General features: G+C 39.0%; 3 non-coding genes across 3 annotated transcripts; all 3 read right to left on the bottom strand.

The window, feature by feature from the left end:
• Positions 1–182: 182 nt before the first annotated feature.
• TRNAR-UCG (transfer RNA arginine (anticodon UCG)) lies at positions 183–255 on the bottom strand. Its single transcript has one exon. It is a non-coding gene; the product is annotated as a tRNA-Arg (tRNA).
• A 1,752-nt stretch (positions 256–2,007) lies between these two features.
• TRNAR-UCG (transfer RNA arginine (anticodon UCG)) lies at positions 2,008–2,080 on the bottom strand. The gene has a single exon. It is a non-coding gene; the product is annotated as a tRNA-Arg (tRNA).
• Positions 2,081–5,657: 3,577 nt separating this feature from the next.
• TRNAR-UCG (transfer RNA arginine (anticodon UCG)) lies at positions 5,658–5,730 on the bottom strand. Its single transcript has one exon. It is a non-coding gene; the product is annotated as a tRNA-Arg (tRNA).
• Positions 5,731–6,000: the final 270 nt, after the last annotated feature.

Raw genomic sequence — 6,000 nt, forward strand, 5'->3', positions numbered from 1 at the left:
CATTTATGAAGAGGTACTTTGGTATGGCAGAAAGACAGAAAAGTAGCAATGCTGATGGCATAACGTGACAGATTGTGCAGTTTGCATTGGGCTTTCCTAATGAGTGAGAGTGAAAGGAGTATTGTAAGAGTGTGTTTCCCGTTTGTATGTAAAGATAAGTTGGGTGCTGTGAGAAAAAGACTTAACCATGAAGGGACTCGAACCCTCAATCTTCTGATCCGAAGTCAGACGCCTTATCCATTAGGCCACATGGTCACTGACTGTAACATGTTTGGGTGTTTAGGGTTAGGTGGTATGAATGAATGTGGAACATATCAATTACAGTTGCGCAGGACAGGATCCCATACCGTTCTTCATCTTCTTTCCATCAAAGGAGTTTTTTCAAACAATATCTAGATAATTTCCAAAGTTTCATATCTTATGATGTGCTTTTTTGCCGTTAATCCTCCTTTATTCTTCTATTGAATACTCTGTTTTATGCTGCAATGGTATTTTTGGATTATTTGAAAAGAGAATGAAACTGCTTTGACAGTAGTTCAGACTTCCCATTTCTTGACTTGCTAATTTGCTCCCTGAATTAGCTTATACAAGTGACATGAACAGGGCCTTGACCTAAGCACGTACCTGAAAGCCTGTCACCACCTCTAGAAATAAAATTCACAGCAGCTCAAAACATTCATTTTGAAAGAGAATATTTCAAGTGAGTCCAAGTTTAATTTCAATAAAGAAAGTTGTATAAAATGACACGCTGCACATTTGGGTAACCAGCATGACTCTTTTCAGTGAAGAAGTGGAATGGTTCTGTTGCAATATACTATCACCCTGGCAAGCTGCTACGAGGAAGAGTAATCAATATGATTAGGTTTCAGCAAAAATGTATTAGTTCAGGGTGTGCACCTCAGATAGACTTAAACTTACACACCCTGGTCTGTGAGAGTAGTGCCCTATCCATTGCGGCATTGAGGGTAATCTGCAAGACAGAGTTCCAAAATCATCCTTTCATCTCAGTTCATGGCCACATACAGTATTTCTGCAGTCATTCGTTTCACTTTTCTGTCTTTAATTAAACTGACCATTTTAAACCTCCGGCACCCACCACTTCAATCTTACCGTTTTTGTGCTATCATAGGGCCTTGGAACTTTTGGCAAGTGGACAGAAGCAGTCAGAGAACCACATCACAATACATACTCCTTTGCCTGATACCTTTCACAACAAACTGCTCTTGGAAAAAGACGTTAACCGGTCCTTGCTCTCAGACAGACACAGAAAGCCTATCACCACCTCTACGAACATATTTCAATCAAACCAATATATATCATTCAACAATTATGCCTCTGTATCAATATAACTACAACTCGATACAGAAAGGAATTTAAAAAACAATCTGTCCATTTGAATAACCAGCAGAGTTTTAAGGAAGTACAAATTGGAATGTGACAATTTCAGAGTTCCTCATTCATAAGAAGTCTGTGAGATAGTATGTCAGAAAGATCTCAAGTTTATAGCAAAAATGGTTGTAAGGGTGATTTTTACCACACAATTGCAACTAGATGACTCAATCTGCAAGAGACCAGTCCTTGACAGATTACACAACTGGGGCAACAGCAAAGGCAGCAATTGTGTCAATCCTTTATGATTCTTCTCTAGTACTATACTTTTTCTGAGGGACAATTTGCATTATTCCTGGAGAAAATCATAGAGCTTCTACCCATGCATAGTTTCTTCTTTCTGCACGCACACACTCCCTGCACTGAATCTACCCACAGTTCTGTTCAGAATGATTGTGCCATGTCATATTGTTGTATACGTATTGCATATCCATTGCATTTATGAAGAGGTACTTTGGTATGGCAGAAAGATTGAAAAGTAGCAATGCTGAAGGTATAACGTGACTGATTGTGCAGTTTGCATTGGGCTTTCTTAATGAGTGAGAGTGAAAGGAGTATTGTAAGAGTGTGTTTCCAGTTTGTATGTAAAGATAAGTTGGGTGCTGTGAGAAAAAGACTTAACCATGAAGGGACTCGAACCCTCAATCTTCTGATCCGAAGTCAAACGCCTTATCCATTAGGCCACATGGTCACTGACTGCAACATGTTTGGGTGTTTAGGGTTAGGTGGTATGAATGGATGTGGAACATATCAATTACAGGTGCGCAGGACAGGATCCCATACCGTTCTTCATCTTCTTTCCATCAAAGGAGTTTTTTCAAACAGTATCTAGATAATTTCCAAAGTTTCATATCTTATGCTGTGCTTTTTTGGCGTTACTCCTCCTTTCTTCTTTTATTGAATACTCTGTTTTATGCTGCAATGGTATTTTTGGATTATTTGAAAAGAGAATGAAACTGCATTGACAGTAGTTCAGACTTCCCATTTCTTGACTTGCTAATTTGCTCCCTGAATTAGCTTATACAAGTGACATGAACAGGGCCTTGACCTAAGCATGTACCTGAAAACCTGTCACCACCTCTAGAAATAAAATTCACAGCAGCTCAAAACATTCATTTTGAAAGAGAATATTTCAAGTGAGTCCAAGTTTAATTTCAATAAAGAAAGTTGTATAAAATGACATGCTGCACATTTGGGTAACCAGCATGACTCTTTTCAGTGAAGAAGTGGAATGGTTCTGTTGCAATATACTATCACCCTGGCAAGCTGCTACGAGGAAGAGTAAACAATATGATTAGGTTTCAGCAAAAATGTATTAGTTCAGGGTGTGCACCTCAGATAGACTTAAACTTACACACCCTGGTCTGTGAGAGTAGTGCCCTATCCATTGCGGCATTGAGGGTAATCTGCAAGACAGAGTTCCAAAATCATCCTTTCATCTCAGTTCATGGCCACATACAGTATTTCTGCAGTCATTCGTTTCACTTTTCTGTCTTTAATTAAACTGACCATTTTAAACCTCCGGCACCCACCACTTCAATCTTACCGTTTTTGTGCTATCATAGGGCCTTGGAACTTTTGGCAAGTGGACAGAAGCAGTCAGAGAACCACATCACAATACATACTCCTTTGCCTGATACCTTTCACAACAAACTGCTCTTGGAAAAAGACGTTACCCGGTCCTTGCTCTCAGACAGACACAGAAAGCCTATCACCACCTCTACGAACATATTTCAATCAAACCAATATATATCATTCAACAATTATGCCTCTGTATCAATATAACTACAACTCGAGACAGAAAGGAATTTAAAAAACAATCTGCCCATTTGAATAACCAGCAGAGTTTTAAGGACGTACAAATTGGAATGTGACAATTTCAGAGTTCCTCATTCATAAGAAGTCTGTGAGATAGAATCTCAGAAAGATCTCAAGTTTATAGCAAAAATGGTTGTAAGGGTGATTTTTATCACACAATTACAACTAGGTGCCTCAATCTGCAAGAGACCAGTCCTTGACAGATTACACAACTGGGGCAACAGCAAAGGCAGCAATTGTGTCAATCCTTTATGATTCTTCTCTAGTAGTATACTTTTTCTGAGGGACAATTTGCATTATTCCTGGAGAAAATCATAGAGCTTCTACCCATGCATAGTTTCTGCTTTCTGCACGCACACACTCCCTGAACTGAATCTACCCACAGTTCTGTTCAGAATGATTGTGCCATGTCATATTGTTGTATACGGATTGCATATCTGTGGCATTTATGAAGAGGTACTTTGGTATGGCAGAAAGACAGAAAAGTAGCAATGCTGATGGCATAACGTGACAGATTGTGCAGTTTGCATTGGGCTTTCCTAATGAGTGAGAGTGAAAGGAGTATTGTAAGAGTGTGTTTCCAGTTTGTATGTGAAGATAAGTTGGGTGCTGTGAGAAAAAGACTCAACCATGAAGGGAGTAGAACCCTCAATGCTCTGATCCGAAGTCAGACGCCTTATCCATTAGGCCACATGGTCACTGACTGCAATATGTTTGTGTGTTTAGGGTTAGGTGGTATGAATGGATGTGGAACATATCAATTACAGGTGCACAGGACAGGATCCCATACCGTTCTTCATCTTCTTTCCATCAAAGGAGTTTTTTCAAACAATATCTAGATAATTTCCAAAGTTTCATATCTTATGATGTGCTTTTTTGGCGTTAATCCTCCTTTCTTCTTTTATTGAATACTCTGTTTTATGCTGCAATGGTATTTTTGGATTATTTGAAAAGAGAATGAAACTGCTTTGACAGTAGTTCAGACTTCCCATTTCTTGACTTGCTAATTTGCTCCCTGAATTAGCTTATACAAGTGACATGAACAGGGCCTTGACCTAAGCATGTACCTGAAAGCCTGTCACCACCTCTAGAAATAAAATTCACAGCAGCTCAAAACATTCATTTTGAAAGAGAATATTTCAAGTGAGTCCAAGTTTAATTTCAATAAAGAAAGTTGTATAAAATGACACGATGCACATTTGGGTAACCAGCATGACTCTTTTCAGTGAAGAAGTGGAATGGTTCTGTTGCAATATACTATCACCCTGGAAAGCTGCTACGAGGAAGAGTAAACAATATGATTAGGTTTCAGCAAAAATGTATTAGTTCAGGGTGTGCACCTCAGATAGACTTAAACTTACACACCCTGGTCTGTGAGAGTAGTGCCCTATCCATTGCGGCATTGAGGGTAATCTGCAAGACAGAGTTCCAAAATCATCCTTTCATCTCAGTTCATGGCCACATACAGTATTTCTGCAGTCATTCGTTTCACTTTTCTGTCTTTAATTAAACTGACCATTTTAAACCTCCGGCACCCACCACTTCAATCTTACCGTTTTTGTGCTATCATAGGGCCTTGGAACTTTTGGCAAGCGGACAGAAGCAGTCAGAGAACCACATCACAATACATACTCCTTTGCCTGATACCTTTCACAACAAACTGCTCTTGGAAAAACATGTTAACCGGTCCTTGCTCTCAGACAGACACAGAAAGCCTATCACCACCTCTACGAACATATTTCAATCAAACCAATATATATCATTCAACAATTATGCCTCTGTATCAATATAACTACAACTCGATACAGAAAGGAATTTAAAAAACAATCTGTCCATTTGAATAACCAGCAGAGTTTTAAGGACGTACAAATTGGAATGTGACAATTTCAGAGTTCCTCATTCATAAGAAGTCTGTGAGATAGTATCTCAGAAAGATCTCAAGTTTATAGCAAAAATGGTTGTAAGGGTGATTTTTACCACACAATTGCAACTAGATGACTCAATCTGCAAGAGACCAGTCCTTGACAGATTACACAACTGGGGCAACAGCAAAGGCAGCAATTGTGTCAATCCTTTATGATTCTTCTCTAGTACTATACTTTTTCTGAGGGACAATTTGCATTATTCCTGGAGAAAATCATAGAGCTTCTACCCATGCATAGTTTCTGCTTTCTACACGCACACACTCCCTGCACTGAATCTACCCACAGTTCTGTTCAGAATGATTGTGCCATGTCATATTGTTGTATACGTATTGCATATCCATTGCATTTATGAAGAGGTACTTTGGTATGGCAGAAAAATTGAAAAGTAGCAATGCTGAAGGTATAACGTGACTGATTGTGCAGTTTGCATTGGGCTTTCTTAATGAGTGAGAGTGAAAGGAGTATTGTAAGAGTGTGTTTCCAGTTTGTATGTAAAGATAAGTTGGGTGCTGTGAGAAAAAGACTTAACCATGAAGGGACTCGAACCCTCAATCTTCTGATCCGAAGTCAGACGCCTTATCCATTAGGCCACATGGTCACTGACTGCAACATGTTTGGGTGTTTAGGGTTAGGTGGTATGAATGAATGTGGAACATATCAATTACAGTTGCGCAGGACAGGATCCCATACCGTTCTTCATCTTCTTTCCATCAAAGGAGTTTTTTCAAACAATATCTAGATAATTTCCAAAGTTTCATATCTTATGATGTGCTTTTTTGCCGTTAATCCTCCTTTATTCTTCTATTGAATACTCTGTTTTATGCTGCAATGGTATTTTTGGATTATTTGAAAAGAGAATGAAACTGCT

This window comes from Pleurodeles waltl, chromosome 4_1 (genome assembly GCF_031143425.1).
Source record: "Pleurodeles waltl isolate 20211129_DDA chromosome 4_1, aPleWal1.hap1.20221129, whole genome shotgun sequence".
NCBI classification, from domain to species: domain Eukaryota; kingdom Metazoa; phylum Chordata; class Amphibia; order Caudata; family Salamandridae; genus Pleurodeles; species Pleurodeles waltl.